This window comes from Microcebus murinus, chromosome 20 (genome assembly GCF_040939455.1).
Source record: "Microcebus murinus isolate Inina chromosome 20, M.murinus_Inina_mat1.0, whole genome shotgun sequence".
NCBI lineage: Eukaryota > Metazoa > Chordata > Mammalia > Primates > Cheirogaleidae > Microcebus > Microcebus murinus.
In genome coordinates this window covers 40,575,941-40,587,983 of record NC_134123.1, presented here as the reverse complement: position 1 = coordinate 40,587,983, position 12,043 = coordinate 40,575,941, and the positions used below count along the sequence as shown (strand labels likewise).

At 63.5% G+C, this 12,043-nt stretch overlaps 4 pseudogenes; all 4 read left to right on the top strand.

Moving 5' to 3' along the window:
* The first annotated feature begins 4 nt into the window (after window positions 1–4).
* LOC142862891 (uncharacterized) lies at window positions 5–123 on the top strand (annotated as a pseudogene).
* Window positions 124–3,514: 3,391 nt separating this feature from the next.
* On the top strand, window positions 3,515–3,633 carry LOC142862860 (uncharacterized; annotated as a pseudogene).
* A 3,415-nt stretch (window positions 3,634–7,048) lies between these two features.
* LOC142862740 (uncharacterized) lies at window positions 7,049–7,167 on the top strand (annotated as a pseudogene).
* A 3,404-nt stretch (window positions 7,168–10,571) lies between these two features.
* LOC142862851 (uncharacterized) lies at window positions 10,572–10,690 on the top strand (annotated as a pseudogene).
* Window positions 10,691–12,043: the final 1,353 nt, after the last annotated feature.

Sequence of the window (12,043 nt, the reverse complement as noted above, 5' to 3'; positions counted from 1 at the left end):
CACCGTCTCCGGCCAAGCCGGCCTGAACGCGCCCGGTCTCGTCTGATCTCCGAAGCTAAGCAGGGTGGGGCCTGGTTAGTACTTGGATGGGAGCCCGCCCGGGAATACCGGGTGCCGTAGGCTTTTGTTTTTTTTGTTTTTTGCCTCTTGTTCTGTCCCCTTTCTGGGAGCGCGGCGGCGGTCCGGGGGATCACCCCCACCCTCAGCGCCCGTCGCGGTGCCTGGCGCCCCAGCCCGCACCGTGGGGCCTCCTCTTGTCCCGAGCCGTGACACCGCCGCCACGCGGCAGCATGCGTGGCATCTGGACTGTCAGGTGTCAGACCAAAGGTCTGGTCTGTGGGAACCGACACGCTGGAGGAAACCTTGAGAGGCTGAGAGGGGAGGGAGTTCCAGGAGAATTCCAGGACGTCATTTTGAGCGAGTATGTGACCAGAACTCGTCCCGTTGCTTTTGGGGTTCTACGGGCTACACGTAGGAATCTTTGGTGGTGGCACTGGATGTTGGGGGATCCGGAGTCACACGCAGACCTGCTCCACAGGCCTCATTTTACTTTTCTTTTCGGATTCATTTTCTGAAAAGGTGTCTCTTATCTCTATGATTACATTTCCTTTTCTCTCTCTCTCCGAGCAGATCATGGGAGTCCACGTATTGAGGTGACATGTATTGCCCGTGCCCCCCTCCCCCCCGTTTTCTGATTCATTTATTTCTCATTTTCTCCCAGCGTATGGTGGGGGTACCAATGTTAAGGTCAGCTGCATCGCCCTGTCCCCGCCTCCCCCCTCGGGTCAGAGCTTCAAGTGCGCCCATGCCCCGGTTGGTGCGCACCCACCCCATTCCTAATGGATGTGCACGCCCATCCCCTCCCCACGCCCGCCCGACACCCACCCGATGAAGGCGATTCCTCTGTGTCCACTTAGGTGTCCATCGGTTCCTACCAATCTGCCGGCGAGCGCGCGCACGTGGCGCTCTTGTGTCCGTTCTTGGGACACTTGGCTTACTGGAACGGGTTCCAGCTCTGGCCGGGAGAACACGAGAGGTGCCCTCTCACCGCTGTTCCTCATAGCTGAACGGCACTCCGTGGTGTCCACGCGCCACATTTCATTAATGCACCCGTGGATCGATGGGCACTCGGGGCGCTTCCACATCTTTGCGATTGTGAATGGCGCCCTAACTGTAACCCTGACCCCTACCCAGCCCAGTCTCCTCTGCCCCAGCCTGAGGCGCTCCTCCCCCGCCAGGCCCGTCACTGTCCTGGTCCCCTGCCTGACCGGCTCCTTCCCGCCCGGCCTGTCACCGTCCTCTGCCCCTGCGTGACACGCTCCTCCCCGCCCGGCCCATCACCTTGGCCCCTGCCTGACTCGCTCCTCCCCACCTCGGGCTCCTCCGTCGCCTGGGCCTTCCAAGGGCTTGGTGTGGACGCTGCTTCCAGGAAGCCCTCCAGGAACCCGGCAGCAGGGCGGCCGCAGCAGTCTCGCGCGGGGCACGTGCCCCCACTGTGCCGCGGGGGCCCAGCCTGGTGTCTTCTCTGAGGCCCTGCGGCTGCCGCTCCCCGCGAGGGGAGAGCCGTGGAGGTGGGGACCGCCTCCTGGTGGGGACGTACACCCAGCTCTCCGCCGCGTCGGATTCCGGGGCTCTCTGTCCTGCCTGCCCGGAGGCCCAGCTGGCCTGCGGGTCCTTAGAGTGGCAGAAACGTCCTCAAGCTGATATTGCCAGTCAGGTGGGTGTCTGCACTTTTGTGCCGGGCACCCCGGGGAGGCCCAGGGGCTGGCTGGACAACGCGGCCTGCTGGGGGTCGGGGGTGCGCTTTGGAGGAGCAACCGATGCCCTTTGGACTTTGCTAGCAGCGTCTGAGGTGTCTCTGAGCCCTGCTCCATGTCGGGGAGAGGAGGAGGAGCAGGAGGAGGAGGAGGAGGAGGTGGCAGGGGCCGTGACCTACAGTCGTGTTCCCGGGGTGGCACGGCATGTGGCTTCTTCCACAGGCTGCTTGGCCTGGGCTCCCTGCACCTGGGCCTTTGGAGGACTGGCCCTGTTCTTGCCGACACTTCCTGCAGGGACCCAGAGCTGGGAGGTTGCATCTCCCAGACCTGGGTCGGGCAGAGCCCCAGCGGGCCATGCCCACAACCTCTCTCAGCACGGGTCCCCCAGAAGGCTTCTTTGGGACCAGGATTCTCTTGCGGGTGACTGTTTAAGGTCTGGCCCCTGGGTGGAGGGGCACCAGGAGTAGAGGAGCAGGAAGGGGAAGGGGGTGGCCAGGCGAGGGGACACTTTGAGGCCAAGTCCAAGCTTCAGCCTGATCCTCCTGGGAACCCCGGGGTGTACATCACACCTCCTGGTTGTCCTGCTCTGAGACCGGGACCCGGGCTTCGCATTTTCACAGCAGCCAGTCGTGGGCTGAGGACACCTGGGGCGTTGGGAACTCCCTGGCTTCTCCTTGGTTTAACATCTGAGCTGCTTGTGAATCGAGCCGCCACACACGCCCGAGTGCAGGTGTCTTCTGCACAGACTGTGGGCCTCGCTCTTCTGAATGCCGCTAGCTCGCCACCCACCCACGGGTGAACCTGGTCAGGGTACTTTCTCTAATGAGCAGACTCTGACCCCGGCGGGCTACCGGTGTTTTCATTTGCTCCTTTCTTTCTTCCATTTCGGGAAAGGCTTCCTTACTGGGTTTGGAAATCTCCTGTGCCTTTCCTCGCCTATTCTGTCAGCTTTAAATTTCTCTTTCAGTTGCCACCCTCACAGATGTATTAGGAAACTCTTTTCGGTGCATTCATTAGTGAAATGACCCAGATGAAGCTCGAATCCAATAGCTAATCGCCGATTTTTAGCAAGTCCACACCCCGGGGTGGTTGGGGTCCAATCCACCCCGGGCCAGGCCCAGGCCCCTTGGACCGGGCCAGAGAAGGACACAGAGCAGGGTCCGGCCCCCACGGTAGCGGTGCCCGCAGTTCTCCAAGGGCTTGGGGGTTTTCCAGAGGGAGGAGACAGAGGGGATTGATTTCTTCAGAGCCCCCCAAACCACCCCACCCCACCCCACCCCACCCCACCCCACCCCACCCATGGGACACATCCCGAGAGACGCCCCTACACTCGCTCCCCTCCCCCATGCGCTGTGCCCCAGCCCTGGCCCTGGGGAATAGGCGGCAGCCCACGCACAGGGCGGGGGGCACAGCTGAAAGGGTTTGTGGGGGAGGGCGGCCCCTGGCTGGGGGCAAAGGTCGAGCGCCCCGCGCGCGCGTGCGCAGTCAGCAGCGGCGGCGCGCTGGGGGTGGGGGGCGGGTAGGTGAAGGAGGCGAGGCGAGGAGAGGAGGGGGGCTGGAAGGTCTCCACCTTGGCGGGTCCACCCGTGGAGGCCCATCTCGCGCGCGCGCGCACGCGTGTGTGTGTGTGTGTGTGTGGACAGCCCCCCACGCCGCCCCGCCCCTCTCCCCAGTCCCGCGGAGCCCGCCGGACCCGGCCGGCGAGGGGAAGCGCAGAGAGGCTCGGCTTCTTGAGCGGGGCAGGGGCGCCCTCCACCGTCTCCGGCCAAGCCGGCCTGAACGCGCCCGGTCTCGTCTGATCTCCGAAGCTAAGCAGGGTCGGGCCTGGTTAGTACTTGGATGGGAGCCCGCCCGGGAATACCGGGTGCCGTAGGCTTTTGTTTTTTTTGTTTTTTGCCTCTTGTTCTGTCCCCTTTCTGGGAGCGCGGCGGCGGTCCGGGGGATCACCCCCACCCTCAGCGCCCGTCGCGGTGCCTGGCGCCCCAGCCCGCACCGTGGGGCCTCCTCTTGTCCCGAGCCGTGACACCGCCGCCACGCGGCAGCATGCGTGGCATCTGGACTGTCAGGTGTCAGACCAAAGGTCTGGTCTGTGGGAACCGACACGCTGGAGGAAACCTTGAGAGGCTGAGAGGGGAGGGAGTTCCAGGAGAATTCCAGGACGTCATTTTGAGCGAGTATGTGACCAGAACTCGTCCCGTTGCTTTTGGGGTTCTACGGGCTACACGTAGGAATCTTTGGTGGTGGCACTGGATGTTGGGGGATCCGGAGTCACACGCAGACCTGCTCCACAGGCCTCATTTTACTTTTCTTTTCGGATTCATTTTCTGAAAAGGTGTCTCTTATCTCTATGATTACATTTCCTTTTCTCTCTCTCTCCGAGCAGATCATGGGAGTCCACGTATTGAGGTGACATGTATTGCCCGTGCCCCCCTCCCCCCCGTTTTCTGATTCATTTATTTCTCATTTTCTCCCAGCGTATGGTGGGGGTACCAATGTTAAGGTCAGCTGCATCGCCCTGTCCCCGCCTCCCCCCTCGGGTCAGAGCTTCAAGTGCGCCCATGCCCCGGTTGGTGCGCACCCACCCCATTCCTAATGGATGTGCACGCCCATCCCCTCCCCACGCCCGCCCGACACCCACCCGATGAAGGCGATTCCTCTGTGTCCACTTAGGTGTCCATCGGTTCCTACCAATCTGCCGGCGAGCGCGCGCACGTGGCGCTCTTGTGTCCGTTCTTGGGACACTTGGCTTACTGGAACGGGTTCCAGCTCTGGCCGGGAGAACACGAGAGGTGCCCTCTCACCGCTGTTCCTCATAGCTGAACGGCACTCCGTGGTGTCCACGCGCCACATTTCATTAATGCACCCGTGGATCGATGGGCACTCGGGGCGCTTCCACATCTTTGCGATTGTGAATGGCGCCCTAACTGTAACCCTGACCCCTACCCAGCCCAGTCTCCTCTGCCCCAGCCTGAGGCGCTCCTCCCCCGCCAGGCCCGTCACTGTCCTGGTCCCCTGCCTGACCGGCTCCTTCCCGCCCGGCCTGTCACCGTCCTCTGCCCCTGCGTGACACGCTCCTCCCCGCCCGGCCCATCACCTTGGCCCCTGCCTGACTCGCTCCTCCCCACCTCGGGCTCCTCCGTCGCCTGGGCCTTCCAAGGGCTTGGTGTGGACGCTGCTTCCAGGAAGCCCTCCAGGAACCCGGCAGCAGGGCGGCCGCAGCAGTCTCGCGCGGGGCACGTGCCCCCACTGTGCCGCGGGGGCCCAGCCTGGTGTCTTCTCTGAGGCCCTGCGGCTGCCGCTCCCCGCGAGGGGAGAGCCGTGGAGGTGGGGACCGCCTCCTGGTGGGGACGTACACCCAGCTCTCCGCCGCGTCGGATTCCGGGGCTCTCTGTCCTGCCTGCCCGGAGGCCCAGCTGGCCTGCGGGTCCTTAGAGTGGCAGAAACGTCCTCAAGCTGATATTGCCAGTCAGGTGGGTGTCTGCACTTTTGTGCCGGGCACCCCGGGGAGGCCCAGGGGCTGGCTGGACAACGCGGCCTGCTGGGGGTCGGGGGTGCGCTTTGGAGGAGCAACCGATGCCCTTTGGACTTTGCTAGCAGCGTCTGAGGTGTCTCTGAGCCCTGCTCCATGTCGGGGAGAGGAGGAGGAGCAGGAGGAGGAGGAGGAGGAGGTGGCAGGGGCCGTGACCTACAGTCGTGTTCCCGGGGTGGCACGGCATGTGGCTTCTTCCACAGGCTGCTTGGCCTGGGCTCCCTGCACCTGGGCCTTTGGAGGACTGGCCCTGTTCTTGCCGACACTTCCTGCAGGGACCCAGAGCTGGGAGGTTGCATCTCCCAGACCTGGGTCGGGCAGAGCCCCAGCGGGCCATGCCCACAACCTCTCTCAGCACGGGTCCCCCAGAAGGCTTCTTTGGGACCAGGATTCTCTTGCGGGTGACTGTTTAAGGTCTGGCCCCTGGGTGGAGGGGCACCAGGAGTAGAGGAGCAGGAAGGGGAAGGGGGTGGCCAGGCGAGGGGACACTTTGAGGCCAAGTCCAAGCTTCAGCCTGATCCTCCTGGGAACCCCGGGGTGTACATCACACCTCCTGGTTGTCCTGCTCTGAGACCGGGACCCGGGCTTCGCATTTTCACAGCAGCCAGTCGTGGGCTGAGGACACCTGGGGCGTTGGGAACTCCCTGGCTTCTCCTTGGTTTAACATCTGAGCTGCTTGTGAATCGAGCCGCCACACACGCCCGAGTGCAGGTGTCTTCTGCACAGACTGTGGGCCTCGCTCTTCTGAATGCCGCTAGCTCGCCACCCACCCACGGGTGAACCTGGTCAGGGTACTTTCTCTAATGAGCAGACTCTGACCCCGGCGGGCTACCGGTGTTTTCATTTGCTCCTTTCTTTCTTCCATTTCGGGAAAGGCTTCCTTACTGGGTTTGGAAATCTCCTGTGCCTTTCCTCGCCTATTCTGTCAGCTTTAAATTTCTCTTTCAGTTGCCACCCTCACAGATGTATTAGGAAACTCTTTTCGGTGCATTCATTAGTGAAATGACCCAGATGAAGCTCGAATCCAATAGCTAATCGCCGATTTTTAGCAAGTCCACACCCCGGGGTGGTTGGGGTCCAATCCACCCCGGGCCAGGCCCAGGCCCCTTGGACCGGGCCAGAGAAGGACACAGAGCAGGGTCCGGCCCCCACGGTAGCGGTGCCCGCAGTTCTCCAAGGGCTTGGGGGTTTTCCAGAGGGAGGAGACAGAGGGGATTGATTTCTTCAGAGCCCCCCAAACCACCCCACCCCACCCCACCCCACCCCACCCCACCCCACCCATGGGACACATCCCGAGAGACGCCCCTACACTCGCTCCCCTCCCCCATGCGCTGTGCCCCAGCCCTGGCCCTGGGGAATAGGCGGCAGCCCACGCACAGGGCGGGGGGCACAGCTGAAAGGGTTTGTGGGGGAGGGCGGCCCCTGGCTGGGGGCAAAGGTCGAGCGCCCCGCGCGCGCGCGCGCGCGCGCGCGCGTGCGCAGTCAGCAGCGGCGGCGCGCTGGGGGTGGGGGGCGGGTAGGTGAAGGAGGCGAGGCGAGGAGAGGAGGGGGGCTGGAAGGTCTCCACCTTGGCGGGTCCACCCGTGGAGGCCCATCTCGCGCGCGCGCGCACGCGTGTGTGTGTGTGTGTGTGTGTGTGTGTGGACAGCCCCCCACGCCGCCCCGCCCCTCTCCCCAGTCCCGCGGAGCCCGCCGGACCCGGCCGGCGAGGGGAAGCGCAGAGAGGCTCGGCTTCTTGAGCGGGGCAGGGGCGCCCTCCACCGTCTCCGGCCAAGCCGGCCTGAACGCGCCCGGTCTCGTCTGATCTCCGAAGCTAAGCAGGGTCGGGCCTGGTTAGTACTTGGATGGGAGACCGCCCGGGAATACCGGGTGCCGTAGGCTTTTGTTTTTTTTGTTTTTTGCCTCTTGTTCTGTCCCCTTTCTGGGAGCGCGGCGGCGGTCCGGGGGATCACCCCCACCCTCAGCGCCCGTCGCGGTGCCTGGCGCCCCAGCCCGCACCGTGGGGCCTCCTCTTGTCCCGAGCCGTGACACCGCCGCCACGCGGCAGCATGCGTGGCATCTGGACTGTCAGGTGTCAGACCAAAGGTCTGGTCTGTGGGAACCGACACGCTGGAGGAAACCTTGAGAGGCTGAGAGGGGAGGGAGTTCCAGGAGAATTCCAGGACGTCATTTTGAGCGAGTATGTGACCAGAACTCGTCCCGTTGCTTTTGGGGTTCTACGGGCTACACGTAGGAATCTTTGGTGGTGGCACTGGATGTTGGGGGATCCGGAGTCACACGCAGACCTGCTCCACAGGCCTCATTTTACTTTTCTTTTCGGATTCATTTTCTGAAAAGGTGTCTCTTATCTCTATGATTACATTTCCTTTTCTCTCTCTCTCCGAGCAGATCATGGGAGTCCACGTATTGAGGTGACATGTATTGCCCGTGCCCCCCTCCCCCCCGTTTTCTGATTCATTTATTTCTCATTTTCTCCCAGCGTATGGTGGGGGTACCAATGTTAAGGTCAGCTGCATCGCCCTGTCCCCGCCTCCCCCCTCGGGTCAGAGCTTCAAGTGCGCCCATGCCCCGGTTGGTGCGCACCCACCCCATTCCTAATGGATGTGCACGCCCATCCCCTCCCCACGCCCGCCCGACACCCACCCGATGAAGGCGATTCCTCTGTGTCCACTTAGGTGTCCATCGGTTCCTACCAATCTGCCGGCGAGCGCGCGCACGTGGCGCTCTTGTGTCCGTTCTTGGGACACTTGGCTTACTGGAACGGGTTCCAGCTCTGGCCGGGAGAACACGAGAGGTGCCCTCTCACCGCTGTTCCTCATAGCTGAACGGCACTCCGTGGTGTCCACGCGCCACATTTCATTAATGCACCCGTGGATCGATGGGCACTCGGGGCGCTTCCACATCTTTGCGATTGTGAATGGCGCCCTAACTGTAACCCTGACCCCTACCCAGCCCAGTCTCCTCTGCCCCAGCCTGAGGCGCTCCTCCCCCGCCAGGCCCGTCACTGTCCTGGTCCCCTGCCTGACCGGCTCCTTCCCGCCCGGCCTGTCACCGTCCTCTGCCCCTGCGTGACACGCTCCTCCCCGCCCGGCCCATCACCTTGGCCCCTGCCTGACTCGCTCCTCCCCACCTCGGGCTCCTCCGTCGCCTGGGCCTTCCAAGGGCTTGGTGTGGACGCTGCTTCCAGGAAGCCCTCCAGGAACCCGGCAGCAGGGCGGCCGCAGCAGTCTCGCGCGGGGCACGTGCCCCCACTGTGCCGCGGGGGCCCAGCCTGGTGTCTTCTCTGAGGCCCTGCGGCTGCCGCTCCCCGCGAGGGGAGAGCCGTGGAGGTGGGGACCGCCTCCTGGTGGGGACGTACACCCAGCTCTCCGCCGCGTCGGATTCCGGGGCTCTCTGTCCTGCCTGCCCGGAGGCCCAGCTGGCCTGCGGGTCCTTAGAGTGGCAGAAACGTCCTCAAGCTGATATTGCCAGTCAGGTGGGTGTCTGCACTTTTGTGCCGGGCACCCCGGGGAGGCCCAGGGGCTGGCTGGACAACGCGGCCTGCTGGGGGTCGGGGGTGCGCTTTGGAGGAGCAACCGATGCCCTTTGGACTTTGCTAGCAGCGTCTGAGGTGTCTCTGAGCCCTGCTCCATGTCGGGGAGAGGAGGAGGAGCAGGAGGAGGAGGAGGAGGAGGAGGAGGTGGCAGGGGCCGTGACCTACAGTCGTGTTCCCGGGGTGGCACGGCATGTGGCTTCTTCCACAGGCTGCTTGGCCTGGGCTCCCTGCACCTGGGCCTTTGGAGGACTGGCCCTGTTCTTGCCGACACTTCCTGCAGGGACCCAGAGCTGGGAGGTTGCATCTCCCAGACCTGGGTCGGGCAGAGCCCCAGCGGGCCATGCCCACAACCTCTCTCAGCACGGGTCCCCCAGAAGGCTTCTTTGGGACCAGGATTCTCTTGCGGGTGACTGTTTAAGGTCTGGCCCCTGGGTGGAGGGGCACCAGGAGTAGAGGAGCAGGAAGGGGAAGGGGGTGGCCAGGCGAGGGGACACTTTGAGGCCAAGTCCAAGCTTCAGCCTGATCCTCCTGGGAACCCCGGGGTGTACATCACACCTCCTGGTTGTCCTGCTCTGAGACCGGGACCCGGGCTTCGCATTTTCACAGCAGCCAGTCGTGGGCTGAGGACACCTGGGGCGTTGGGAACTCCCTGGCTTCTCCTTGGTTTAACATCTGAGCTGCTTGTGAATCGAGCCGCCACACACGCCCGAGTGCAGGTGTCTTCTGCACAGACTGTGGGCCTCGCTCTTCTGAATGCCGCTAGCTCGCCACCCACCCACGGGTGAACCTGGTCAGGGTACTTTCTCTAATGAGCAGACTCTGACCCCGGCGGGCTACCGGTGTTTTCATTTGCTCCTTTCTTTCTTCCATTTCGGGAAAGGCTTCCTTACTGGGTTTGGAAATCTCCTGTGCCTTTCCTCGCCTATTCTGTCAGCTTTAAATTTCTCTTTCAGTTGCCACCCTCACAGATGTATTAGGAAACTCTTTTCGGTGCATTCATTAGTGAAATGACCCAGATGAAGCTCGAATCCAATAGCTAATCGCCGATTTTTAGCAAGTCCACACCCCGGGGTGGTTGGGGTCCAATCCACCCCGGGCCAGGCCCAGGCCCCTTGGACCGGGCCAGAGAAGGACACAGAGCAGGGTCCGGCCCCCACGGTAGCGGTGCCCGCAGTTCTCCAAGGGCTTGGGGGTTTTCCAGAGGGAGGAGACAGAGGGGATTGATTTCTTCAGAGCCCCCCAAACCACCCCACCCCACCCCACCCCACCCCACCCCACCCCACCCATGGGACACATCCCGAGAGACGCCCCTACACTCGCTCCCCTCCCCCATGCGCTGTGCCCCAGCCCTGGCCCTGGGGAATAGGCGGCAGCCCACGCACAGGGCGGGGGGCACAGCTGAAAGGGTTTGTGGGGGAGGGCGGCCCCTGGCTGGGGGCAAAGGTCGAGCGCCCCGCGCGCGCGTGCGCAGTCAGCAGCGGCGGCGCGCTGGGGGTGGGGGGCGGGTAGGTGAAGGAGGCGAGGCGAGGAGAGGAGGGGGGCTGGAAGGTCTCCACCTTGGCGGGTCCACCCGTGGAGGCCCATCTCGCGCGCGCGCGCACGCGTGTGTGTGTGTGTGTGTGTGTGTGTGTGGACAGCCCCCACGCCGCCCCGCCCCTCTCCCCAGTCCCGCGGAGCCCGCCGGACCCGGCCGGCGAGGGGAAGCGCAGAGAGGCTCGGCTTCTTGAGCGGGGCAGGGGCGCCCTCCACCGTCTCCGGCCAAGCCGGCCTGAACGCGCCCGGTCTCGTCTGATCTCCGAAGCTAAGCAGGGTGGGGCCTGGTTAGTACTTGGATGGGTGCCCGCCCGGGAATACCGGGTGCCGTAGGCTTTTGTTTTTTTTGTTTTTTGCCTCTTGTTCTGTCCCCTTTCTGGGAGCGCGGCGGCGGTCCGGGGGATCACCCCCACCCTCAGCGCCCGTCGCGGTGCCTGGCGCCCCAGCCCGCACCGTGGGGCCTCCTCTTGTCCCGAGCCGTGACACCGCCGCCACGCGGCAGCATGCGTGGCATCTGGACTGTCAGGTGTCAGACCAAAGGTCTGGTCTGTGGGAACCGACACGCTGGAGGAAACCTTGAGAGGCTGAGAGGGGAGGGAGTTCCAGGAGAATTCCAGGACGTCATTTTGAGCGAGTATGTGACCAGAACTCGTCCCGTTGCTTTTGGGGTTCTACGGGCTACACGTAGGAATCTTTGGTGGTGGCACTGGATGTTGGGGGATCCGGAGTCACACGCAGACCTGCTCCACAGGCCTCATTTTACTTTTCTTTTCGGATTCATTTTCTGAAAAGGTGTCTCTTATCTCTATGATTACATTTCCTTTTCTCTCTCTTTCCGAGCAGATCATGGGAGTCCACGTATTGAGGTGACATGTATTGCCCGTGCCCCCCTCCCCCCCGTTTTCTGATTCATTTATTTCTCATTTTCTCCCAGCGTATGGTGGGGGTACCAATGTTAAGGTCAGCTGCATCGCCCTGTCCCCGCCTCCCCCCTCGGGTCAGAGCTTCAAGTGCGCCCATGCCCCGGTTGGTGCGCACCCACCCCATTCCTAATGGATGTGCACGCCCATCCCCTCCCCACGCCCGCCCGACACCCACCCGATGAAGGCGATTCCTCTGTGTCCACTTAGGTGTCCATCGGTTCCTACCAATCTGCTGGCGAGCGCGCGCACGTGGCGCTCTTGTGTCCGTTCTTGGGACACTTGGCTTACTGGAACGGGTTCCAGCTCTGGCCGGGAGAACACGAGAGGTGCCCTCTCACCGCTGTTCCTCATAGCTGAACGGCACTCCGTGGTGTCCACGCGCCACATTTCATTGATGCACCCGTGGATCGATGGGCACTCGGGGCGCTTCCACATCTTTGCGATTGTGAATGGCGCCCTAACTGTAACCCTGACTCCTACCCAGCCCAGTCTCCTCTGCCCCAGCCTGAGGCGCTCCTCCCCCGCCAGGCCCGTCACTGTCCTGGTCCCCTGCCTGACCGGCTCCTTCCCGCCCGGCCTGTCACCGTCCTCTGCCCCTGCGTGACACGCTCCTCCCCGCCCGGCCCATCACCTTGGCCCCTGCCTGACTCGCTCCTCCCCACCTCGGCCCCTGCCTGACGGGCTCCTCCGTCGCCTGGGCCTTCCAAGGGCTTGGTGTGGACGCTGCTTCCAGGAAGCCCTCCAGGAACCCGGCAGCAGGGCGGCC